We start from the raw sequence: 27,390 nt of genomic DNA, 5'->3' as shown, positions 1-27,390 counted from the left end.
TTGTGGAGAAAGAAGTTAAGCCTACATACAAAGTGAGGAATCAAAAGTTTGAGCATGGGGTCTAATGTTCTAAGCTGTGGTTATTTCAATACAAAGAGCATTGTAGGAAAGGCAGCTGAGCCTAGGGCATGGATCAGCACGTGGAATTATTACATTTTAGCCATTAGTGAGGTATACCATATGCTTTCTGTAATTTTAAATTGAACCATGATTCCTAGAAAGTGGTGTCACAAGGTCTTTACATAGATCATAAAGAAAGCTGCTGGCACTTTGGCCTTCACAAATCAAAGTTTTGAGTACAGGAGTTGGGATGTTATGCTGAAATTGTTTAAGATGTTAATAAGACCTAATTTGGAGTATTGTGTTCAGTTTTGGTTATCTGCCGACAGGAAAAATATAACTAAGATTGAAAAGAGTGCAGAGAAAGTTTACAAGGATATTGCCAGGGCTTGAGGATTGAGATGAGATTTGGTAGAGGTATACCAAATCATGAGGGGTATAGATAGGGTAAATGCAGGCAGTTGTTTTCTTTCTAACTGGGGTTGGGTGAGACTACAACAAAAGGTCATGGGTTAAGGGGAATACGAGGGGGAACTTCACTCAGAGGCTGGTGAGAGTGTGGATTGAGCTGCCAACACAAGGGGTTGATTTCAAAATTAAGTGAAATTTGGATAGGTAAATGGATAGGGGGTAGGGCTATAGTCGAGGTGCAAGTCGATGGGATTAGATGGGCCAAAGGTTCTGTATCTGTGCTGTAGTGTTCTATGACTAAGAGATTCTGCACATGTTGGAAATCCAGAGCAATAAACACACAAAATGTCAGTGGAACTCAGCAGGTCAGGCAGCATCTATGGAGAGGAATAAATTTTGAGCTGAGACTCTTCATCAGTACTGGGAAAGAAGGGTGAATCTTTAATCACATCTTACCAAATAGACAAAAAAAAACACATATCACCAAGTCTGGGTTACTTTTTACTGAACTCTAATAGAGTGTGTGGTGTCACTCACTAGCACAACATAAATGTTCCCTCTTTTGATAGCTGCATGGACCAGCCGGGGCTGGAAATCTTTACCTGGCCTGAAAACTGGGTAATACGCATACTATGAATATTTAGAATGGAATTGAGAAGCATACTTTTGATTTTACTTAACAATTGAAGGGTATAATGAAATACAGTAAACCAAGAAAACCTTTAATGTTTCTTAAGCTTTTTCTCATCTGACTTTATTCCAGCTGTGTGACTGCAAAGGCTATATACACAGGAGCAAGTTACTGTGCAGCCAGATACCCGCACAGCTGAGAGGGAACAGTGTACCCAATCCTGATTGTTTAAACTGCGCGTTTGCTGGGCATTTACTATTATAAAAGGCCTTGTGAGATTGCAATATTATGTGTAGTTTTGATCTCCTTGCCTGAGGAGCGCTTGCAATTTGAGGGACTGCAGTGATAATTCGCTGGACTGATTCAGGGATTGGAAGGACTGTTGCATGGGCAGAGAAAGAGTCGACTAGTCTGTAGTTTAGAAGAATAAGGGGAAATCTCATTGAGATGAACAAAGCTGTGATAGAGAAGAACTTACACGTGCAGGGAAGGTGTTTTCCATGGCTGAGGGTTCTATAGTCGGTTACAGTGACCGGTCAAAACACCTATGACTGAAATTAGGAAGTGTTCTAGTAGACTTGTGGAAATTCTGTGCCACAGAAGGAGGTGGAGACCAAATTGATAAATACATTTGAGAGGAAAAGACATTTGGGGTGTTAGTAAAGATTGGGGTTATGGTATTGAAGTATTGAGATGGAAGATCAGTCATGTCTTAAATAATGGAGTAGATTCTAGGGCAGTGGTCTGCTCCAACCAAGTGTGGAAGCTTCTTGAGAGTCAACCTCATTGCTTTGGGTGTGGATCTGCATATAACTGTGGATTAAGATGGTGGATTCTCTTACGTCAAGGACATGGTTTGAAATTGGTATTTCTGTTGCTGAGAGCCTTTTCAAACTACTGAATTTTAATGAATGAATGAACAAACTAGTGAGCGAACTAACAATTTAAATTCGCCAGCTGTTATGGCAGGATTAGACTGTGTCTCTCTAGATCAGTAGTTTAAGAGATTGCTGGTCCTGTGACATGATCATCAAGCCATACAACCTTAATTCATGGTTCTCAGTTGGAAAGCAACAGGACCCAACTTCTCAAGCATCAATAGTTGATGCAGTACAATCTATCTTTGGATTGAGAAGTAGATGGAACCCCCATCAGACAGTCTGACTGTTAAACTGAACAAAAACATCATAGCATCAGGCATTTAATCAGATCAACCATTCTAGTTAGCTACCCCATCCCCCTCAATCTTCTACCTCTGTCACTGCACTGTAAACACATTAAACTACTTTTTATATAATGTTGTTTACAGTGTAAATACATGTTGCTACTTATGCACATTTTATTCCATATCTGTACTTTAACCAGCAACTTTTTTTATATAGTTCTTCATAGTTTAAGGTCGTTTATTTTTCCATGCTGCATCCTGACCAACATACCACAGCAAATTCCTAATATGTGTAAATGTACAATATATGGTGAATAAAGTTGCTTTGAACCCTTGAATCAAGCCATTAATAAGTATCTTGTGGTCACTATTGGTAATGAAACACTTTCATCAGTTCTGACCAACATCCTTACCTCAGCTAATACCATCAGGGAAAAGTCTAGTCATTTATCTAGTTTTTTCAAATTTCTATTTAATTAACTGCCCTATTTGATACTTGTAACCATGTCACATGTAGAGGTATGGGGAGATTACATAGAGGAGTAGAGGCTAGCATAGATTCACCCATTATTGGACTGGATGGTGAGGCAGGCTTGTGGGGCCTGGTGCCCACTACCTGCTCGTAAACACAAGAGATTCTGCAGACATTGGAAGTCTTCAGCAACATACACAAAATGTTGGAGGAACTTAGCAGGCCAGGCAGCATCTTTGGAGGGAAATAAATAATGAAGCGTCAGTCTGAGACCCTTCCCTCCCACCTCATCTCACCTATCAGCTGCCAGGTTGTACTCCTTCCCCTCCTGTCTATCTTATTCTGGCTTTAGCCCCGTTCCTTTCCAGTCCTGATGAAGGGTCTTGGCCTGAAACGTTGACTGTTAGTTTCCGAACATTGATGCTGCCTGACCTGCTGAGCTCCTCCAGCACTTCGTGTGTGTTGTCCTATTCCTGCTGTCTTCTTGTGTTCTAGAGCCGCTGACTTTCAAGTCCAGCCCCGAAGAGCAATCCTGACCTGGGGTATTGTCTGTGTGGCGTTTACACTTGTCCCCGTGAACAACGGGTTTCCTCTGGGTGCTTCGGTTTCCTCCAAAAGGTAGGTGTATGTCTGTGATGACCACTGTAAGTTGCTCTCTAGCAAGTAGCTAAGTGTTAGAATCTTGGGTGAATTGATGGGATTGTGAGCAAAATAAAACAGGATCAGTGTAAATAGATGGTTGATGTAGGTGAAAGGCCTTCCTTGCGTCTGGTCTCTATGACTCTAAGTTGAAAGGAAGTGATCTGTTCTTATATGCCTCATGTCATGAGATAATGTTCAAATATAAGTTTTCCTTTTATGTACCTGGAGGGAATCTGCTCTGCATTAGCCAGAACACATTCAGAGCATTATGACAACACACACAAAATGCTGATGGAACACAGCAGGCCAGGCAGCATCTATAAGGAGAAGCACTGTCAGGACGAAGGGTCTCGGCCCGAAACATCAACAGTGCTTCCCCTTATAGATGCTGCCTGGCCTGCCGTGTTCCACCAGCATTTTGTGTGTGTTGTTTGAATTTCCAGCGTCTGCAGATTTCCTCGTGTTTGCTCAGAGCATTGTGAGCAGCCTTTGGGCTCCTTACCTAAGAAAGGATGTGCTGGCATTTGAGAGGAGATCTATGAGAATGATCCTGCAAATGAAAGGGTTAATGTACGAGGAGCGTTTGATGGCTTTGGGTCTATACTCACTGGAGTTTAGAAAAATGGGGGGGGTCTCATTGAAGCCCATTTTTTTATTGAAGGGCTCGATAGAGTGGACGTGGAGATGGTGTTTCCTGCAGTGAGTGAGTCTAGGACCAGAGGGCAAAGCCTCAGAATAGAAGGATGTCACTTTAGATCAGAAATTATAGAGTATTTCTTTAGGCAGAAGGTGGTGAATCTGCGGAATTTGAGGAGGCCAAGTCATTGGGTAGATGTAAAGAGGAGGTTCATGTATTCTTGATAATTAAGGCCTCTGGAAAGGTGAAGGCAAGAGAAAGCTTGTGAGGGATAATAAATCAGTCATGATGGAATGGCGGAGCAGAATCTTTGGGCAGAATGGCCAATTCTGTTCCCATGTCTTATGGTTTTATGTTCTAAACAGTTGATAACACAACCGTCAATTTGTGAAGCATGATAGTTTGCTGAATTAATGAGAATAATTTAGATATAATTTTGCATCAAATGCCTTTCAAGTTTACCCTTGACCAGCCTAATGATTGATAGGCCTGGTTCGGTTAGATAGGGGTAAGAGGAAGAATGTACACAACAAATGGTCTGTTCCTGCACTGTAATCCTTTCACAAGAAGAGTTTCTTTCTCGCGTTGTTGTCAGCTGATGAGATTTGAAGCAAACTAAAACTGGTACTGACAGGGAAGGCAATGGGACTAAATCGCTTCCTGTGCCAGAACCTCAAATTCAAATATCGTTATCCATGCCCCTGGAAAAGGATTTGATCAGTTCCCTGCCGGAAAGGAAAAACAGTCCACCGTCAAATCTAGACCACATGTTCAAATTCTGGAAGGAGGCTGAACACTAAACATGTGTTCATGTAAGGGTGTCATCTGTACTTTGGTCTTCATTGCTTTAGTTGTTTGGGGAGCTTAGAAATTAACTGCACCATTGATATTTATTTGACAATTTTTGATTTTGGCAGTGAAGTTGCTGACTCATTTTTATTCTTTAAAATACCAGGCTTGTTAGCTCGATTCAGCTCAACTACCATTGGGGATTATTCATGTTATCGTTGTAGAGATGACACCTTTACACAAATACCTGTTTAGTGTTCACTCCAGAATTTCCCACTGTTCCCTGAGCAGTGTATTCCAGATCGTAATCACTTCTTTTTAAAGAAAAATGTCAATTTTGAGAATCACTTTCATTCTATGCCTTTTTATTTGATTCATGGAAGTGCTGTGGTATGATATTTACACAGATATTTGTTGGGGTTTGGGAGAGATAGTGGACAGGGAGAGGATGTTTCTAAAAGTGGGAGAGACTAGTACCAGAGGGAACAACCTCAGAATAGAAGGGCATCCCTTTAGAACAGAGATGAGGAGGAATTTCTTTAGCCAGAGAGTGGTGAATCTGTGGAATTCATTGCCACAGACGGCTGTGGAGTCCAAGTCATGGGTATATTTAAAGTGGAGGTTGCTAGGTTCTTGATTAGTCTGGGCATCAAAATTTGTGAGAAGAAGGCAGGAGAATGGGGATTGAGAGGGTAAATAAATCAGCCATGATCGAATGTGGAGCAGACTGGATAGGCCGAATGTCCTAATTCTGGCCCCTGGGCATCCTACTTGTCACAGACCTCTAGTTGGAAAATCCACTTTCAACCATCACGCTCTGCTTCCTATCATTGAGCCAGTTCTGAATCCACTCCATTAGCTCCGCTGAATTCCATGCATCCAGAACAGCCTGCCTTGCAGGACTTTGTAAAAGCCCTCAAAGTCCATATAGGCAATATCCGTTGCCCTCTCTTCATCTATCCCCTTAGTTACCTTTTCAAAAAAACTCAAGAAGATTTGCAAGACATGACCCCTGCCCCCCCCCCCCCCACAGTGACTATTTCTGATCATGCCTTCACTATCCAAGTTCCTCTGAATTCCCTCCAGTAATTTTCTTACGACTGAAGTCAGGTTCACTGGGTTGTAGTTCGCTTGCATGCCCTCGCTGCAAAATTAGTCACCTTCTAGTCTTTGGGAACTTCGCCAGTGCCTAACAACAAAGCAACCAGGCTCTCTGTGATTTCTTCACTGACCTCCCATGAGATCCAGAGTTGCACTTCAGAATCAGAATCATATCACCGCCATATGTTGTGAAATTTGTACAATTTTAATACATGATAATAAAGAAAAAACTGAGTTACAGTAGGTGTGTGTGTATATGTATAGTTGAGTAGTTGATTAAATAGTTGAGTAGTGCAGAAACAGAAATTTAAGAAAATGTAGTGAGGCAGTGTTGCTGGGTTCAATGTCCATTCAGAAATCGGACGGCAGAGGGGAAAAAGGTGTTCCTGAATCACTAAGTGTGTGCCTTCAGGCTTCTGTACCTCCTTAATGATGGACACTGCTTTCCTGAGGCACAGCTCCTTTTCCCACCTTAATGCTCTTGAAGATTGCAAATGCTTCCTTCCTTGAAATGTGCAAATGTTCTCAGACTCTGCTTATCATCCTCATTAATTTGGCATCCTTGATTTCCTCCTTAGTATACACAGAGGAGAAACAGATATCAAAAATCTCATCCATCTCCCTTGCCTCCATGCATAGGCAGCCCTGATGGTCTGTAAGAGGAATTTGTCACCCTTTAATGTTAATATAACTGAAGAATCTCTTGGAATTATCTTTAATCCTGCTTGTCAAATCCATCTAATGCCCTCTTTTTGCTCTCCTGATTTCCCTCTTAAGCCTCATCTTAAACTACTTGTATTTGTCAGGAGATTAATCTGTACATGGCTGCCTGAATGTATTGTACGTTTCCTTCTTTTTCTCTACCAGGCCTCAGTATCTCTCATCTGCCAAGTTAACATGTTCTTGCTAAGACCATAAAACGTGTCTACCCTTTAGTGATAAAGATTAGCTTTATTAGTCACATGTACATCGAAACATAAAGTGAAATACGTTGTTTGCGTCAAATCAAATATGCGAAGGTTGTGTTGGCAGTTTGCAAGTGTTGCCACACTTCCAACACAGCACACCCACAACTCACTAACCATAACCTAACACGAGAGGGCACAGTTTTAAGGTGCTTGGAAGTAGGTAGAGAGGAGATGTCAGGGATAAGATTTTTACACAGAGTGGTGAGTGCATGGAATGAGCTGCCAGTGATGGTGGTGGAGGCGGGTACAATAGGGTCTTTTAAGAGACTCCTGGGTAGGTGCATGGAGCTTAGAAAAATAGAGGGCTATGGGTAATTCTAGGTAACTTCTAAAGTAAGTACATGTTTAGCATAGCATTGTGGACCAAAAGTATTGTGCTGTAGGTTTTCTATGTTCTGTGTTTAACTTGTACACCTTAAGAACGTGAGAGGAAACTGGAGCACTCAGAGGAAACCCATGTAGTCATGGGGAGAATGTGCAAACTCCTTACTGACAGCAGCAGGAATTGAAGCCCAGTCTTACAGCTGGAGCTTTAATAGCATTAATGCTAACTGCTGTGTGACTATGCTGCCACTCGTCATCCCTAACTTCACCCTAATGTGTTTGTGCTTTGAAACCAGAATCAGGTTTAATATCACTGATGTATGTTCTGAATTTTTTTTGTTTTGTGGCAGCAGTATAGTGCAATACATAAATACTATTAAATGCAGTAAGAAGAAATATAAATAAATACAGGTTAACCACAACAAATCCAAAAGATTGGGACCTGTGCAGTGCCAGATTAGTGATATTGACGAATCACAGGTGGTTAGGTTAGGATCAAATAAACCCTTTTAATCCACTTGATGATCACTTCACCCTTGTATAATAAAGAAAATAGAAATTATAAATGAAAAGCAATTTTTTCACAATTCCTGTACTGGTCTACAAGAGTCAGTTGCATTCAGTAGCCACTTTAAAAAATGGGGAGCGATAATTAGCCTCAGGAACGTTATATGCCATTGTCCAGGAGTCGAATTAATGTTCATTAGGTGTTAGGTAGATACTGTAAACATTTCTCTTTACCAAGAGTTCTGCTTTTGGATGCACAGAGCAATCCAGCAGTATCTTACAATGTTTGTCCAGACCAACAGAGTCACAGTGAACTCTCGTTTCTGGAACAAACTAATATTCAAACCATTCTAATGTAATGTCAATTGTAATCCATCCTTTTTTTGTTGGCATGGTAAATCACTGGAAACTGCTTTATACCTTTGAAAGCTCTGGGGCGTAAACTTTTGCCAATGACTAACAACTGACACCTGTTAGTTACACCTCCAGCGTTAAAGCAGCCCAACACAGTGACGTGATCTTTTGAAATAGTTTTGCTTTTTCCTTCAGCGTCTCTTCAGACAGTTCTACACCTTTGCTGATGTGGAGTGTAAACCCCTTTGAGAACTTCATCTTGTTGTGAATATCTTCCACCTTAGTCCTGACAAAGGGTCTCGGCCCGAAACGTCGACAGTGCTTCTCCCTATAGATGCTGCCTGGCCTGCTGTGTTCCACCAGCATTTTGTGTGTGTTGTTTGAATTTCCAGCATCTGCAGATTTCCTCGTGTTTGATCTTCCACCTTTCATTGTTTTCCTTATGCACAGCTGTTCTGTTGATTCACTGTCAACAAAGAACTAGAGTAAATTTTCTTTTTGTTTCTTAACTAAGGAAGAGCCAATGTTAATCAAGTTGCATATGCTTTTCATAGACACACCACTGTCAAGTTTTTTCAGAACTTCCACCTTATCTTGTATAGATAATATATGGTGTGTGTTGCTTTACACCACGAGAAGAACTTCCTTTATTTCATGAAGATATGACTGGGGCTAGATAAGCACAGATTATAAAAATAAATGCAGAATTTCACAGAGGAACGACTTGCCTCTTTTAAAGACCATGCCAACGGGTGATTCTGCTGATGATGACAGGTTGGTGTGGCGACTGGGGAAATTTGAAGTAAGACTGGCGAAAATTATTTCCGTATCAGCGGTGGGACAGGATTACTGATTGCCGGTTTCAAGGTGGTCGGTCGGTACTGCAAAAGAGAGGGAAAGTAGTAAGGTATTGCTCATTGTCCATTCAGAAATCTAATGGTGGAAGGGAAGAAGCTGTTCCTAAAACATTGAGTGTGTGTTTACAGGGCCCTGTGCCTCCTCTCTGATGGTAGTAATAGTAAGGGAGTATGTCCTGCGTGATAAGGATCCTCAATGATGGATGCCCGCCTTTTTGAGGTGTCTCCTTTTGAAGATGTCTTCGATGCTCGAGAGGCTAGTGCCCATGGTCATAGTATTTCGGTTTATTTCTGAAAAAGCTTTTGTGACCTACGAACAAATCTCCATGTATGGAAGGATCCAAAAATGACGACCTGGTCTCTTTTCAAATCCTCTGTCCTTTCTTGCTTTGCCTCAGGCTCTCTCCTAGAGATTGACATTTACACTTTTCCAGAGAACAGGATCTTTAAGTGAGAGCAGTCCGTGTTTGTACTGAGGGAAGGTAACCTTGCCACCAGTTATTGACAACAAACAGAAAACCACTGCAGCCCTCTGCAGTGGAGAATATGTAGGCAGGAGTCAAGGTTATCCAGTAGATTTGCTGATCATGCAGTTTGAAAAGATGCCAGATAGTAAGTGGTCTTCACCGTACAGCATAAAGTATCACATGCCTCCCTCAGAGAACGTAAGATTAGTGTTAATTAAAAAACTGTGACTGGAGTTGTTAATTTTAATACTGTAAAGAATACCCTTTAAAGTATTCTCCGTTTCCAATGATCACTTTAAACTTTATTTCTCCAGTTAACCTGTGTATTCTTTTTAATACCAATAAAACAGTAATCTCATGAAAATTTAAATGAGCCTCAAAAGAGAATCAAATTACATAAGACACTTCAAAACAAGATATTTTGATCTTAACATTGAACATTGCAGCACAGTGTAGGCCTTTCGGCCCACGATGTTGTCAACCTTTTAACCTAATCTAAGGTCAGTGTAACCCTTCCCTCCTACATAGCCCTCCAATTTTTTCATCACCCATGTGCCTGTCCAAGAGCTTCTTACACACTCCTAATGTATCTGCCTCCACCACCACCCCCGGCAGGATGTTCCACACACCCACCACTCTATGTAAAGAACTTATTTATGATGTTACCTCCCCCCCCCCCATACTTTCCTCTAATCATCTTAAAATTGTGCTTCCTCATTGCCACCCTGGGGAGAGAGTCTCTGGCTTTTGACTTGATCTATGCCTCATCATTCTGTACACCTCTATCATGTCACCACTTGTCCTCCTTCGCTCCAAAGAGAAATGCTTCAGCTTGCTCAATCTATCCTCATTAGCCATGCACTGTAATCCAAGCAGCATCCTGGTAAATTTCCTCTGCATCCTCCCTAAAGCAAATCTTGAAATTTTAAATCTTTATTTTCCATTTCTCCTGATCATTTTGCCTTGACCTAATTCTGCTCTGAAGTTCCATGGATGTTGGAAGAGTATTCTGTTAAAGGGTGCTTTGAGGATATTAGAAAACTAGAAAAATCTGTTCATTTAAAAGCATATCATTTTAGTCAGTGTTGTAAAGGACAGAAAAAGCCCTTCAGTCAGGACGTCCATGCTGACCGAGATGTACATTCATATTCAAGTTAATTCTATTTCCCAGCACTTGGTGCATATCCCTCTGACCCAGGGATTCGCAGTCTTTTTTATACCACGGACCCCTACCATTAATCGACGGGTCCATGGACCCCAAGTTGGGAACACCTGGTCTAAACTCTTGCCAACCATACGGTCCACCTACTGCTTAAGGGTCGTTAATGTACGAGGGATGATTGATAAGTTCGTGGCCTAAGGTAGAAGGCGTCAATTTTATAAAACCTAGCACATTTATTTTTCAACATAGTCCCCGCCTACATTTATACACTTAGTCCAGTGGTCGTGGAGCAAACAGATCTTGGACCTCCAGAAAGTGTCCACAGCAGGTGTGATTAATAAGTTCGTGGCCGAAGGTAGAAGGAGATGAGTTATTAACTTCAAACTTTGCTTAATCACTCAAAGTTGAACTGCATGTAACGAGAGCTGTATAATTCATCTCCTTCTACTGTAGGCCACGAACTTATCAATCACCCCTGCTGTGGACACTTTCTGGAGGTCCAAGATCTGTATGCTCCATGACCGCTGGACTAAGTGTGTAAATGTAGGAGGGGACTATGTTGAAAAATAAATGTGCCAGGGTTTCTAAAATTGACCCCCTTCTACCTTAGGCCATGAACTTATCAATCACCCCTCATATCTGCCTCACCACTTCCTCTGGTAGCTGGTTCCATGCAGTGTCTTGTAAAAGTATTCGGCCCCCAACTCTTTGTACACGTAAATTAATATTACAACCAGGGGTTTTGATCAACTTAGAATTTTTGTTTGTGAATCGCACGCTTTTTTCACAGTAAAGCCTAAAAACAGGGAAGATTGTAAAGCATGAAAAACAAAGACATTCAAGAATTGAAATGTCAGCAGTTTAAAAGTATTCATCGCCACTTTGCTCAGATGAACCACCTCTTCTTGCAGCTATTGCTGCCGTAGTCTTTTTGGATAAATCTCTATGAGTGTTGCATAATTTGACGGAGCAAGATTGATGGCCTCTGAAGGGCATCAATTTTCTTCATTTGAAGCTACTCGGTGGTTGCTCTGGCAGTGTGCTTTGATCATTGTCCTGCTGAAAGATGAACTTTCTCCCTAATTTGAGCTTTCTGGGAGGGGCTGGCAGGTTTTTATCCATGATCTCTGTATTTGGCAGCATTCATTTCCCATCAGTCCTGACCAGATTTCCAGTCTCTGCTGCTGAAAACCATTCCTATTGCATGATCCAGCATACTTTACAGTAGGAATGGTGTCACCTGGCTGATGCACAGTATTAGATTTATGCCGCACATACCAATTAGTGTTGGGGCCAGAAAGTTCCATTGTAGAGTCATCTAACCACAAGAACTTCTTCCACATCCTTACAGAATCTTCTAGGTGATGCTGTGCAAAATCTTTATGGGCAAAGGTGTGCTTTTTTTAAACCAGAGCTGCTCCCTTTGCCATTCATCCATAAGTATCTTTATTGTGCCAAGGCCTTAGAGATTGTTTAGCCGTGAACTTCATCTCCAGTTGCAGACATTGATTTCTGCAGCTTGCTCAGAGTGACTGTTGGCGTCACAGTAGTCTCTCTTACAAGTGCTATTCTTTTCTGGTGACTAAGTTTGGAGGGGTGGCCGACCTAGACAATGTGGTTGTGGTTCTCGTCTGTTTGCCCTGTGTTGCTTGAATCCAGACTAGTGAACTGGTGTTTGCAGTTGGACTTAACTAACATGATACAGCTTAGCAGGGGTTCCCAACCTTTTTTACGTCATGAACCAGTACCATTAAGCAAGGGGTCTGTGGAGCCCAGGTTGGGAACTCCTGCAGCATAGGAACAAAAATGCAGATTTTTGAGATTGATTTTTAAACTAAGGTTTCTAATGGCGAATATAAAAACATCTTTAGCATTCATCCAAATTTTGAGAAGTATAAAAATACTGCCTTCCTTTAAAATGGTTGATACTTTTTTGGAGAAATATAATTAGTTTAATAGCTAGCTTAATGTTAAAAGGAGTGCCTCTGGGAGAAAAATAATAACCGATAGGGTTAAGAGACCAAACTTCCTTCCTATTCTAGTTGGCAGATTTGCTGTCATCTGAAAGTAATTTAATGGCTAGATTAACTTCTTTGCTCACTTGGGTATTTTATGGCTGTTTCAGTATTTTTTTGTTCTGTATTGCTTTTGCTACGTTGGAATCCACACCTGGTTTGCACTTGCGATGGTTTTTAAAAAAAAGTCTCGGCAAATAATGTGCCGTAGGAGGTTTGGAAGTGTGGAATGTATGTCATGCTGTATGTGACGTGTCGCTGAACATTCACTGAAGAATCAGCAGTTTCCTATAAGTAATTATTTCAGAGCATTTGCCGAATGCTTCCTTGAAGAATGCCCTTAAAAGCACAAAATCTGAGGTTGAAATTGAAATCTAGCCCTTAACTCATCCTTAATGGTTTTATTTCTCTGTAGCAATCTCCTCCCCCCCAAAAAAAACAATACACAGTAGCATTCCATAACACTGGCCTGATAAATATTGTTCTTTTTTCTAAGTGTCAGCAAGCTCTCCAACTGAGGAAGACTATTGTAACCAAGTTTGAACTTTTCACCTAGTATCCATAGTGCATTCCTGACGGGGTTTGCTGAATTTGAATCAAGAAACAGAAACATTTGCAGTTCCGACTTTTGAGCCAAGGAAGTGTTTGTGAATTGTAGCCTGAAGCAAGGAAAATGGCTGCCAATAAGGCAATACAATGGTGTGATGATTACCAATTAATATGTGAAGTGATGGACACTGGAATTGTCATTCACCAAGATGCAGTGAGAAAGCTTAGTTTTACAAGCGTTCCCTGCAGTACAGGGGGAAAGCAGTAACAATATAGTGCAGGGCAGGCAAGGTGGTGTTCCAGTTAACATAATGCTTTACAGCGATCTCGATTGGGATTCAATTCCTGCCAGAATCTGTAAGGAGTTTGTGTGTTCACCCTGTGACCATGTGGCTTTCCTCTGGTGGCTCCACTTTCCTCCCATGTTCCAAAAACACTCGGGTTAGTATATAAAGCACAGAACATAGAAATCTACAGCACATCTTCAGCCCGCAATGTGCCAACCATGTAACCTACTCTAGAAACTGCCTAGAATTTCCCTGCCTCATAGCCCTCTATCTTTCTAAACTCCGTGTACCTATCTGAGAGTCTCTTAAAAGACCCTATAGTTTCTGCCTCTGCCACTGTTGCTGGCAGTGCATAGTAAGTGTTACTAAGTTGTGGGCATGCTATGTCAACGCCAGATGCATAGCAACACTTGCGGGCTGTGTTGGTTGTTGATGCAAACAATGTATTTCACTGTATGTTTCAACGTATATGTGACAAATAAAGCTAATCTTTATAGTGCTGCAGTTACAGCGAAAATGCTTTGCAGGTAGGCAGTAAAGTGCAAGAGCCACAATATGACTAAGAAGTTTATCTTTGACATATAGAGACATTAGTGGGGGATGATCTCAAAGATGCACCTAAATAGGATATGAAGCTTGAGTTTGGTATTTCTGTCACAGCACTACGCCCACCCGTGCAAAAATACAAATTATAGGCGGGAGCAGGCAAGCAAAACCCTCAGCATGCTGCCATCTGACAAGGTCACGTCTGTGCTGACTGCAAGCCCAGCTTGACATTCCTAGCCGCCTTTTTTCCCTTCATGTGTGCGTGTGTGTGTCACAGAATTATCTACCGCTGCTTGACAAATGTTCCAAGACTGTTTCGTCTCCTTGAAAGAGTTCTGAAGTTTCATGACCCTGGAGAAGTGTCTTCAGTGGATGACTACTTATTTTTAAACAGAAATGTCTAATTTTAGATTCTCCCACAAGAGAGAACATCCTCTTCACATCCCCTCTGTTTCAAGATCTTGATAGCATGTTTCAGTGTATCTGCCCAGCACATCACCTGCACCAGCTTACCCACCATCAAGGATGTGTATACAGGAAGGTGCAGAAAAGGATCTCGCCCACCCTGTTCATAGACTGTTCCTCCCACTCCCATCAGAGATGAGGTTGCATAGCATCCACGCCAGGACCTCAGACTCAAAAACAGTTAGTTTCCAAGCAATAAGGCTGATCAACACCTCCACCCACTAACCCACCCCTCCACACCTCCAACCACCACTACTTCATAATTTCCTGTCAGGCACCTTGTGTACAGACACTCCTGTGCCTAGCATCACTTTATGGACGTACAATCAAACTATGTATTTATTTATAACAAAACACACAAAATGCTGGAGGAACTCAGCAGATCAGACAGCATCTATGGAAATGAATAAACTGTCAACATTTTGGGCCGAGATCCTTCTTCAGGACTGAGAAAGAAGGGGGAAGATCCCAGAACAAAAATATTAAAACACTATATTTATTGTGGGGTTTTTTTGAGCTACATCAGATCCAGAATGACAATTTATTTCATTCTCATTTTCACTTGTGTACTGGAATTGATATTCAACAACCTTGAATCTTAAATAAACCTGAATCTGAACTTGTTAGAACCTTTCCCATTCACTTAACCTGTACTCTTTATCAGTTTGTAGGTACATTATGTCCTCTTCATAGCTTTCTTTCCTACTGATGTATGTGTCATCGGAATTTCTGATAAAGTTCATTCCCTAAGTACTGCACTGCACAGCACACATCACTGGTCTCCAAGTTTCTAGACTGGGACTCAGAATGTTGATCAGTATAGCTACGGGCCCTTTGGCCCAATGTCTGTACCGAGCATGATGCTAATCCTTTCTACTTGCACACGATCTTCCTCCCTATATTCCTTGCATATCATGTGCCAGTTGCATCAGCTTCCACCACTGTCCTTGGCAACCCATTCCACTCTGTATAAAATAAAAAAAACTTGCTGGCACATCTCTGTTAAACTTCACCCTTTTTCCTTTTAAATTATGCATTGTAGTATCTTGACATTTCTACTCCGGGGCGGGGGAAGATCCTGACTGTCTATTTAGAGTCATAGAATAGTTTTGTAATTAGTTTTGCTACAACAAGTGTATGGAACATTGGAAAAAAAATGTTGAATTTCCCCATGGGGATGAATAAAGTATCTATCTATCTACCACAATGGTCTGTGCTGAACTGTTACACTGCTTAGACCCATTGACCAGCACCCAGACCATAGCAACCCCCATACTCATACCATATATGTACCTATACAGATTTCTCTTAAATGTTGAAATCGAGTTCACATCCACCACTTCTGCTGGCAGTTTGTTGAATACACTCACCACCCTCTCAGTAAAGAAGTACCCTCTCATATTCTACGTGAACATTTCTCCTTTCACCCTTAACTATGATCTCTAATTATAATTGCACTCAACTTCAATGGAAAAGCCTACTTGCATGTACCCTATCTGTAGCAATTTGTGCTATCTAAAGTGGATATGGAGAGGGCGGATGTTTCCACTGATGGGGGAGTCTAGGACCAGAGGGCACAACCTCAGAATAGAGGGTTGTCCATTTAGAAGGGAGATGAGGGGGGACTTTTTTTTTAGCTCGATGACAGTGAATCTGTGGAATTCATTGCCACAGAGCTGTCGAGGCCAGGTTATTGGGTAAATTTAAGTTTAAGGTTGAAAAGTCAGTGTATGAAGGTTATGGGGAGAAAGCAGGAAAATGGATTTGAGAGGGAAATCAGCCATGATCAAATGGGGGAAGAAGACGTGATGAGGCAAATGACCTATCTCTTATACCTTTCATAATTTTTTATACCTCTTATCAAATTTCCCTCATTCTTCTCTGCTCTAATTCTTATAAACTTCTGTCCAGTCTCCCCTCAGTCTCTAATGCTCTTGAGAAAACAATCCGTTTGTCCATCCTCCATCCTAGTAAATCTTTTTGTCAAAATGTCTCATTTCTATATACATTATATGATTACATATGCAATATACATGTATGTAGTTAAATGATAATAAACTTGATTTGATTTGACTTCTGAATCCTCTCCAAAGCCCCCGCATTCTTCCTGTCATGGTGCAACCAGAACTGCGCACAAAACTCTGCCCATAATTCTTATTGATCCAGTCCTATTAAATCCTTAGACCTTCACTGTCTGTAGCCCACACCTTTTTTCTGACGTGTTCTACAAACTCTGCCAATACTGAACTTGGACAGAAATAAAAGTCAAATTTTATTTTTTCCTCTTGAGAACCATTAATTTAAAGCTGGATTTTACAATCTGGGATCAAGGCAATTTTGTTTTGTTTTTTTTGAAGCCTTAATTGTAGTTACTTCACTACCATGAGCTATCAGCAAGTTTGTTGTCTGTTTTTCTATCTTCTCCAATCTAACTGGAGGAGATGGAACACTCAGCCAAGAACAAATTCTTGGGGTATTTAATTCCACCACTGTCTGTAAGGAGTTTGCATGTTCTTCCCGTGACCATGTGGGTTTTCTCTGGGTGTTCCCATTTCCCAAAGATGTACAGTTAGTAGGTGATTTGGTCACATGGGTGTAATTGAACAGTACGAGCTTGTTGGACCAGAAGGGCCTGTTAGTGTGCTTTATCTCTAAACCTGAAAGTACTGTATCTCTGACTGCACCCTGGCACCCTGAACCCCTGGTTCACTTGAGGGATGAGTGAGCCGGATATCTAGTCATCAGGCCTGCTAGATTACTGGAGTTCAGTTATACACTGGTAATCCAGCAAGCTATACTGTGGATATGAAGCGTCTACTTTAAATTACCTTGTTGCTGCTGGGCAATTTATATTCATTGAATTAAATAAACCTGGAGTACTTAAACCTCTTCGATACCAGGAAGACTAAGTTGTTACCAATCAGTCATCTGTTTTGTTCTTGTCTTTGGGGGAGTTAAATTTATAGCCCTTATCTGGATTATATTTGACACCCAGCCTACTTATGGTTGACTCTCACCTGTTCTCTGAAATAGTTATAAATATCAAGGGAGGTTATCAATAGGCATTAAATGCTACTGCAACCACATGCTGTGAATGAAGAAAGTGACACCTTTACTGAGATTTTGGTGACCTTCCCAGTGTTGAATTGCAGCAGAGACCGCAGGAATAGGGAGCATATGTGATCATCCTAAGTGAATGCCTGTACAGAATGTGACAGGTACATGTTGGGTAATGACGAAAAGAATTATACTGGAGTGTGCCTAGCTATGTTGTCAGTGATGAAGTATACCAAAACACAAAGAAGGCAAAAAAATGAATTAAAAACAGAGAATATGTAGAAATGTTTCACAACACACACAAAATGCTGGTGGAACTCAGCAGGCCAGGCAGCATCTATAAGGAGAAGCACTGTCGACGTTTCGGGCTGAGACTCTTCGTCAGGACTCAAATTATTTCACAAGCTAGGATAGCATCCAGGAAAAAAAGTGGTCTGGATTATTGATCTGATGAGAAGTGGAAGATGTTAGAGATAAAATTGTGCCTTTGAGTAACTGGGAATAGAGTGATGGAGGCATAGAAAAGTACAGCACAGAAACAGGCCCTTCAGCCCATCTAGTCCATGCTGAGCCATTTAATCTGCCTAATTCCAACAGGCCAGTAAATAAGTAGATAGAATTTGATTACTACAACTCTGTGGGATGTCAAAGTTCAAAGTAAGTTTATTATCAAAGTATATATATGTTATTGTATATTACCTTAAGATCATTTTCTTGCAGGCATTCACAGTAGAATAAAGAAATACAATAGAATCAATGAAAAACTACAAAGACTGACAAACAACCTGTATGCAGAAGAAGAAAAACTGCAAATAAAAATAATAATCATAAATAATGCTAAGAACATGAGCTGTTGCGTCCCTGAAAGTGAGTTTGTAGGTTGTGGAGTCATTTCAGTGTTGATGGTGAATAAAGTTATCCACGCTGGTTCAGGAGCCTGATGGTTGAAGAGTAATAACTGTTCTTGAACCTGGTGGTGTGGGCCCAAGGCTCCTGTGCACCTCTTCAGTGGCAGCAGAGAGGTCTGGATGGTTAGAGTCCTTGCTGGTGGTAATGAATCTGCTGTTGCTCATCTTCGATCCTGAGGGATCTGCTAATTTGCTTTGGACTTGCTGACTTTGCCACAGGTGGGGCAGTTGATACTTGAAGGGGAGGGCACATTTCTTAACATTGTTTCCAGTGCAAAAATTGACCTGACCCACTTAACACTCAGCACTGCAGTTACCAAACATTCAAATTTTAAAGTAATTTCATCATCAATTCATATCATATGTGACATATATATCTGAGATTCATTTTCTTGCAACAAGGCAGACATAGAATAATAACCATAACAGAATCAAAGAAAGACAGCTCCAACTTAGGCGTTCAACCAGTGTGCAAAAAAAAAATCAAACTGTGCAAATACAAAAAGAAAGAAATAATAAGTAAGTAAATAAGTAAGCAATAAACATTGAGAAAATGAGATGAAGGGTCCTTGAAAGTGAGGTAATAGGTTGTGAGAACAGTTCAATGATGGGGCAAGTGAAGTTATCCCCACTGGTTCAAAAGCCTAATGGTTGAGTGGTAGTAACTGTTCCTGAACCTGGTGGTGTGAGTCCTCTGGCTCCTGTACCACCTTCCTGATGGTAGGAGGGAGAAGAGAGCATGTCCTGGGTGGTGGGGGGGTCCCTGATGATGGATACTACTTTCCTGCGATAGCCCTCCATGTAGATGTGCTCAATGGTGGGGAGGACTTTACCTGAGATGGACTGGGCCAAATCTACTTTTTGTAGCTTTTTCCATTCAAGGGCATTGGTGTCTCCATACCAGCTTGTGATGTAGCCAGTCAGTGTACTCTCTACTGTACATCTCTAGAAGTTTATAAAAGTTTTAGACATCATCCTGAATCTCCGCAAACTCCGAAGGAAGTAGAGACACTGTCATGCTTTTTTCATAATTGCAATTGTGTGCTGGGTTCAGGACTGGTCCTCTGAAATAATACCACCAAGGAATTTAAAGGCTGAGCATTTTGGGCATAATCTGACATTGCTTGTGGGCTTGAGCTTTTCTTGCTGAAGTAGAAAGCCAAAGGATCATTTTCTGTTTATAGACCAGAGCACTACAATAATTATCTTTGGAGGTGGCATGGTGGCATAATGCTTTACAGAGCTAGCAGTTTGGATTTGATTCTCACTGCTGTCAGTGAGGAATTTGAACATTCTCCCTGTGACTGCGTGGGTTTGCTTTGGGTGCACCAGTTTCCTTCCACATTCTAGATGTACAGGTTAGCATTAGTAATTTGCTGGTATGCTATGTTGTTACTGGAAGCATGGCAACACTTGTGGGCTGCCCCAGTGCATCCTTGGTCGTTAACACAAAGGATGCATTGCACTACATGCTTCAATAAATAAAGCTTATCTATTAACTGTGGATTTTAGCTCCCAATTCTTGCAAATAGAGTATTTTGTGGTATTGTGATCCTATTTGCCTATCCATCTTCAGATTTATGTATCTTTTTCTCTCTTGTTCTCTTTTCTCTTCCTCTTTTGTTCTTTTTCTTCCCTTTTGCCCACAGTTTCCATCCACAGTTGCCCCAGATCTGAAGAGGCCAGTTAAGAATCTGCAATTGCACCCAAGCCTGGCTGGATAAAATTGACAGGAGCCAGATTAGATTTAATGATGGGTTGGTGTTTTCATGGATACCGTTACTGAGACTAACTTTTTAATTTTAGTTCCACGTTTATATATTTGCTTGAATTTAAATTGCCAAGCTGGCACTAATTTTATCAAAAGCTCTTGGTAAGGTAGAGCACAAGATTTAAAAAAACGTTGGTTATAAATTTTAATTTTGGTTTCGGAAGGATTGTATTTAATTTCTGACTTCACAATAAAATGTCTGTTGATCCATGCTATTGTTATTTTCCTCCTCTGTGTCAGTATAGAGTGTCATACAGCACAGAACCAGTCCTTTTGTTCCACTAAGTCCACGCCAACTCAGACGCCCTCAGATTCTGCTACTCGTCCATGCACTTGGGGCAAAGTATAGAGGCCAGTTAACCTACCAGTACACTCATCTTTTTGGCATGTGGTTGTTAACTGGAACATCCGCAGGAAACTCATGTGGTTGCAGGAAGAATGTGCCAACTCCTCGTAGAAGGCTGAGGTCACAGTTGATGTACAGCTGCACCACTGTGAATTTTTCCATTCCTGTCTTTACTCCTGTTCAGAGAGCAAACGAATGCCATTTAGTAAAGGGTTGTGGCGAGGCACTGCCATCCTTTGTTGCTCAAGGATTAACATTATTAGAAATTTGCTGTGGTATGTTAGTCAGGGCGCAACATGCAACAAAAAACAGCATTTAACAATTATAAAGAATAAACAATTATGTAAAAAAAAATGAACAGTGTATTCCATCTGGGTGCCCTCCGATCTGATGGCATGAATATCGATTTCCAGTGAACAAAATTTCCCCCGCTCCCCTTCCTCTATCCCCCACTCTGAACTTTTACTTTTTCTCACCTTCCTGTCACTTTCCCCTGGATCCCCTCCTCCTTCCCTTTCTTCTATGGTCCACTCTCATCTCCTATCAGATTCTTCCTTCTCCAGCCCTTGACCTTTCCCACCCACCTGGCCTCACCCATCATTTTCCAGCTAGCCTCTTTCCTCACACCCCAACAGCACTTTTTTAACCTGGCATCTTCTTTCTCAGTCCTGAAGTTTCTCAGTCTTGGGTCAAAACGTTGACTGTTTACTCTTTTCCATAGATGCTGCCTGGCTTGCTGAGTTCCTCCAGGATTTTGTGTGTGTTAATTTAGATTTCTAGCATCTGCAGATTTTCTCGTGTTTATAAAAAAGAATGAAGTTAGAGATTAAAGATTGGATTGAAGTAAAATGTGCGTAAATACCATCATGAATTTACAATGTAGATCTTGTGATCTTGCCAAACCCACGGGCAGGGAATGTTGGCTGAAGGATGCTGAGCAGCAGTTGGTATTTTTTTGGTGCACCGGCAAGGATGAGAGTTACCCAGTGAGTTGAGGAGCTGTGCTTTGTGTTGTTAGCTGGGTGTCCATTCTGATTAGAGGCAAGGTCAGTTCACAAAAACCAGCCTTCCTTCTATGGACTCTGTCTGCACTTCCCACTGCCTCTGTAAAGCAGAATCAAAGACTCCACACACCGTGGACATTCTCTCTTCTCTGCCCTCCTATCGGGTAGTAGGTAAGAGCCTGAAAGCATGTATCACCAAGCTCAAGGACAACCTCTACCCCTCTGTTATAAGACTATTAAACAGTTTACTAATACACTAAAATAGACTCTTGACCTCACAAGCTACTTTGTGCTGACCTTATTGACTACCTGCACTGCACTTTCTCTGTCACTGGGACACTTTATTCGGTCTTCTGTTATTGTTTTACCTTGTACTCAATGTACTGTCGCAACGACTTGATCTGTATAACAGTACGAGCTTTTTACTTTATCTTGGTACATGTTACAGTAATAAACTCAATTCCAATTTCAAACAGACTTACCATGCACTAAAAGATCAACTTGGCCATGCCCTTTGCACTTTATTTGTCTACCTACATTGCACTTTCTCTGTGACTGTAGCACATTCTGCTTTCTGTTACTGTTCTACCTTTTACTACCTCTGTGTACTGTTGTAAATTAATTTGCATAAATGGTATGCAAGACAAATCTGCACTGCACCTTGCTGCAGTAGAATGGGGAATCAAGCCTTACTGCACAGCATGCTTTAAACTGGCTTGTGTATTTAAACATCTGTCACCTATTTGAACAAAAATTTCAAAGAGATGTTCAGAAGGCTTGATTTCTGGCCTGTGACAATTAACCTGTTGAGAATGGGCAGTAATTACAGTGATATAGTCGGTGTCCTGGCAGGGAAGGAGTGGAAGCTCACCAAGGTCCCAAATCCATCCTCCGTGAAACACCGAAGTAGAAGTTCAAATCAAAACTGCTTTCTTTTGGTTGAGATGTTTTGCTGAACCCTTGTCATTGTCATTAAGATGCTACAAGATGCTGTAGCTGTGTTCAAAGGGGGAAATGTCTGGCTGCTTCTGTATTGGATAACATTTATCGCTCCTTGCCTGTTCCAAAAATAGATACTCTGGCTCTTTACTGCTTTGCTGTTTGTGATCCCTTGATGTGCACAGATGACCTGGTAAATGTATCTTAGAGAAAGTGATTGCCTCTGAAGTGCTTTGGGACATACTGTAAGGTACGAAAGGTGCTATGTAATTTAAAATTCTTTCATGGTTTACTCCATGTGACCGAAAGATATAGCTGCAGAATTTGACCCATCGAGTTTGCTATTCTATCATGACTGATCTATTACCGTAGATGTCGGATTATAAGCCGCTACTTTTTTCCCACATTTTGAACAGCTTTGAACACTGCGGCCTTTACTACAGTGCGGCTAATGCATGATTTTTTTTCATGCCGCCAAAAACATTTTGCCTCGTAACAGTAGACCAATAAAATTGATGAGTAGTTCACAGAGGTCCAATGAAATTGTACGATAAATCAAGCGCACTTTCACAATTAAATTATTGTAAATCAGTCATTTGTACTCACCCTCATCAACATGGAAAACACTCGAAGAAAAGCATTGTGCTGCCTTTATGGCAGTTATTTAGTTTATAATATTTTCGCTTAGTAATTCATTTGTTAGTATTTTCTAGTTAAAGTTAGAAGAGTTTTAACTATATTTGTTTTCTGTACTACATCGCGGGATGCTATGACGTCACACCCGGTTTCGCCGCGTCTTGTGGGAAAAATGCCGGTTTGCGATAAACGGGAAGGAGGGGGGCGAGCGCATTACGCAAGCGGCATTAGATCTGAGCGAACGCTGCTTTTAAGTTAAAGGCGATCAATAACTTTTCCTGGTAGGCTGCAGTATATATATTTTTTACCAGTCGTTTGGAGATATTGGAATGTTGTTCAGTAAAAAAGTATACGCAACGTATATTTAAAAGTAGCCGCGTTACAGGCACGGTTCGAAAAAAAGCATTTGCAATGTGTATTTGTTTATGTTACCATATGGATTTAATTAAAAGTTAAAAAATCCTCACGTGTAATATCTTTCTGTGTAAATATCTCATATTACAACGTGGGACACCTGCGGCCGAAAATCCGGTGCGGCCTAAAATCCGGTGCGGCCTGTACAAGTACAAAATTGATTTTCTTTCTAAAATTAGAGCCAGCGGCTTTTAATCAGGTGCGCTCTGTAGTGCGAAATCTACGGTACTCCTCTCAACCCCATTCTTCTGCTTTCTCCCTGTAACTTTTGATACCTTTACTAATCAAGAACCTATCGATCTCTTTTAAACATACCAGATGATTTGGCCTCCACATCTGTCTCCGGTAATGAGTTCCACAGATTCACCACCCTCGCGTTGGTATCAATGGTACCATTATTCATTAGTGAGACTGTTGGTGCAGGAGCTAAATTGTCTGGGTTGCTGCGCGAACCAGGCCCTCATGCTGCGGGGTTGCCTGTTGTAGCTGCCCAGAGGAGGAGGCGCTGGAGGCAGTGTGGAAAAGAGCTGGAGATGTGCTGGGTAGGGGGCTGGCCCCTGAAGTGCTCACTCGGTGGAAAATGTGCTGGGTTGTATTTGGCTGCAGTAGTTTGTGATGAGGACTGCTGCACACTTGTTCTTGCAGAAATTCCATGACAGGATCCATGGGCCATCAATCTACAGGCCATGACATTCGGGGACTTGGGCTGTATTATTAGTTTGTGGCTGTATGTCTTTCTGCTATATGGGCTGTGACTGTTGGTACTGAGTTTCACACTGTGGCTCCAGTGGAACACTATTTTGTTAGGCTGTATTCATGTGACTGGTTGAATGACAATTGAACTTGAATTGTAATCACTGCGAGAAGTCAACTGGTGAGGGTTAGTTGTACAGGTTCTACTTTGTACCTGGTTGCCTAGCTTGAAGTAATAAATGTCTATACTCTATGAAGGAGGTGGGGAGGCCTCTTAGGTTAAGGTATTGGTGGCTTTGGACCTGACCAGGAGGAGGAAACAAGTCTATGGGGGAGGTGGTCCGTATTCTGGTCCCTCTAACACAAGAATATCAGCAGATGCTGGAAATTGAAAGCAACACACACAAAATGCTGGAGGAACACAGCAGGCCAGGCAGCATCTATGGAAAAGAGCAAGTAGTCAACATTTTGGGCTGAGACTCTTCAACAGGATGATGGGTTCTGTCCCAAAATAGCGACTGCATACACTTTTCCATAGATGCTGCCTGGCCTGCTGAGTTCCGTCCAGCATTTTGTGTGTTGTATTCTGGTTCCTCTTGCCTTTTCCGTGACCTGCAAAAACTGCCTTGTGATTTCAGTAAGTTAACTCTTCTTAAAATTTTAAACCAATATTAACAAACTGACTGGCTTTTGTTGGATGTTGCAAATCTTGAAAACATGATGGTAATTGAGTGTGTGTAATTACTGACCAATGTCTGTAACTATTTCATAAAAATTGAACCATGCTAAGCACGCTCGAACTCTTTCCTGCCACAATATCTGTACCTACATACTGTTTTAAAAATCAATGAAGATTGTTCTTGTATATCTTTAAAACTGGGTTTGTAAATGATTAAAAATCTTGTCTGACTCTACACTGCCTTCCTGCTTTTGCCATGTGTGTTTATTGTTGGTGACATTCTACCTTACCCATGGCTGAGAAACAATGATGACATTATGCCTACACATTAAAATGTTGTGTGAACCCATTGCCTCAGATTGCTCCTTTTATTTGCCCTCCTTTCCCCTTTCTTGTCCTATCTGGACATAGGGGAGTTTATAACTGGAGGTTATAATCAATAAGCTCTTTTCGGGGCTTCTAGCCGTGTACAGTTATTGATTTCAACTGGTGTTTCGATGACAAACTCTGCCATCTTCTCGGCATGTCTAGTCCGGTGGTATATATGCCCCCGTCATCTGTCCCTCCCGATTAGTTAGTCTTCATCCAATCAGCTTTCAGCTATCCCACCATGCTTACAATCGAATTGCAGTTTGTACTTGGAGTGAGACTTTGTCTTCGTTAAAATTCTTTTTCTGTAGTTTTATTTCAATGGCTTCCTTCAACAGGTGGTTCCAATACCCAAAAGGCATAACTGAAGGTTATTCCTTTAATGGGAGGGGATGTTGAAATGTAAAGGGGATCTGAGGGGCAACTTTTTCCACAGAAGAGGACAGTGGTTTTATGATGTGAGCTGCCAGAGGAAGTGGTGGAGGCATTTGGATGTGTGCTTGTGTAGGAAGGTAGATTAAAGATTAGTTCTATTTGTCACAATGTACAACAAAACACCGAAACGTATAGTGAAAAACAAGAGATTCTGCAGATGCTGGAAATGCAGAGTAACACACACAAAATGCTGGAGGAACTCAGAAGGTCAGGCAGCATCTATGCAAAGGAATAAAGATGATATTTCAGGCCGAGACATCTTCATTAGGACTGTCTAAAGGTTCTTGGCCTAAAATGTTGACACTTTATTCCTATCCATAGATGCTGACTGACCTGCTGAGTTCCTCCAGCATCTTGTGTGTGCTATTCCAGAATGTATTGAAATGCATTGCTTGTGTTGGGGATGTGCTGGGGACAGCCTGGAAGTGTCTCCAAGATTCCTGTGCTAACGGAGCGTGCCTGCGTGCATCTTTGGAACGTGGGAGGAAACTGGAACACTCGGAGGAAACTCGTGTGGTCATGGGAAGCATGTACAATCTCCTGAGAGACAGTGGCGGGAGTTGTACCCTGATCTTATTGCTGGCGCGCTTTAAAGCATTGCGTTAACTGCTACACTGTTGTGACGCATTAGATCCATATTTCGATGTATATGAGCCAAATGTAGACAAGTAAAATTAGCAGTAAGGGGTGAACTGTTCAAGTGCAAGTTTGTCATTCAACCACAATGAATTCCCATGAATACAGGCAAACAAAACAGCATTACTCCAGAGTCAAGGTTCAAAACACTTCTAACAGTCATTCATAGCACAAGGCACATATAAGATATCAGTAAAGTACAAAAGAAGTCCAAATCCCGAGTCCATAAATGTAGCAGCAGTCTGCAGGTGAACACAATATGGCTTGTCTTCTCTGAGCAAATGCTGGTGGGCCGGGTGACGGTTGCAGCACTGACTCAAACATCTCTCTCCTGGGTGCTGTAAGCAGGTGGAACTGTGGCATGGGACTTGGTCCTCCCTACACCCAACCGTCTGCCAATGAATCAGTGAACTGGACTTGCAGCATTCCACATTAACAATGCCCATCGGGGTCTGTGATCACAGGAAAGGTGACTAAGGCGACCACTTGCCTTTGGACTCCACACAGACTCCTCTGATGCCTCTCTGACACAGGCAGCAGTGCAACCTGCAGCAAGTCCAGCTCCTTCAGTTTCTCCGCCAACAAGCAACACGCTGATGGGGTAGACCTACAGTGCTTTAAGTTTCTATTGTCCAGCAGGGTCTTGCAATCATAAAAAATTAATTTGCAAAATACAGTAACACCTTTGAAAGCTGCTGTGATTGAGCGTGTCAGCATCCTACTAGAAGGACCATAAGTCAGGCAGCAGCTTCTCTGTTTGCTGTCTGAGTTGCCCTGCTCTTCCATGGGCTGTATTGTTTCCAGTAAATAATCAAATGACCCAAGGGTTTGGATTTTGTTTGCCCAAGTAGTTCAGGCTGGTCTCAGAATCAGAACTACTATCACTGACTTAGATCTTGTGAGATTTCAAACAACAGAAAATCTGCGGATGCTGAAAATCCAAGCAATACACACAAAATGCTGGAGGAACTTGGCAAGCCAGGCAGCATCTATGGAAAAGAGTACAGTCGGTGTTTTGTGCCGAAACCCTTCACCTGTCCTGCTGAAGGGTTTTGCCCGAAATGTCGACTGTACTCTTTTCCTTAGATGCTGCT

The 27,390-nt window shown here is 41.6% G+C and overlaps 1 protein-coding gene across 5 annotated transcripts in view; it reads left to right on the top strand.

Moving 5' to 3' along the window:
* zbtb47b (zinc finger and BTB domain containing 47b) overlaps nt 1-27,390 on the top strand; it is a 284,439-nt gene that overhangs the window by 107,741 nt on the left and 149,308 nt on the right. The window contains exon 2 of one of the 5 annotated variants that reach the window (XM_073055029.1): nt 3,235-3,357. The exons of the other annotated variants lie outside the window; for them this stretch is intronic. The gene's annotated coding sequence lies outside the window, so the exon portion shown is untranslated. The remainder of the gene's footprint in view (nt 1-3,234; nt 3,358-27,390) is intronic. 5 annotated transcript variants of the gene reach the window in all.

The sequence above is a fragment of the Hemitrygon akajei genome, chromosome 8 (assembly GCF_048418815.1).
Source record: "Hemitrygon akajei chromosome 8, sHemAka1.3, whole genome shotgun sequence".
Lineage (NCBI taxonomy): Eukaryota > Metazoa > Chordata > Chondrichthyes > Myliobatiformes > Dasyatidae > Hemitrygon > Hemitrygon akajei.
The sequence above is the reverse complement of the archived record's forward strand: the minus strand, read 5'-3'. Positions and strand labels throughout refer to the sequence as shown.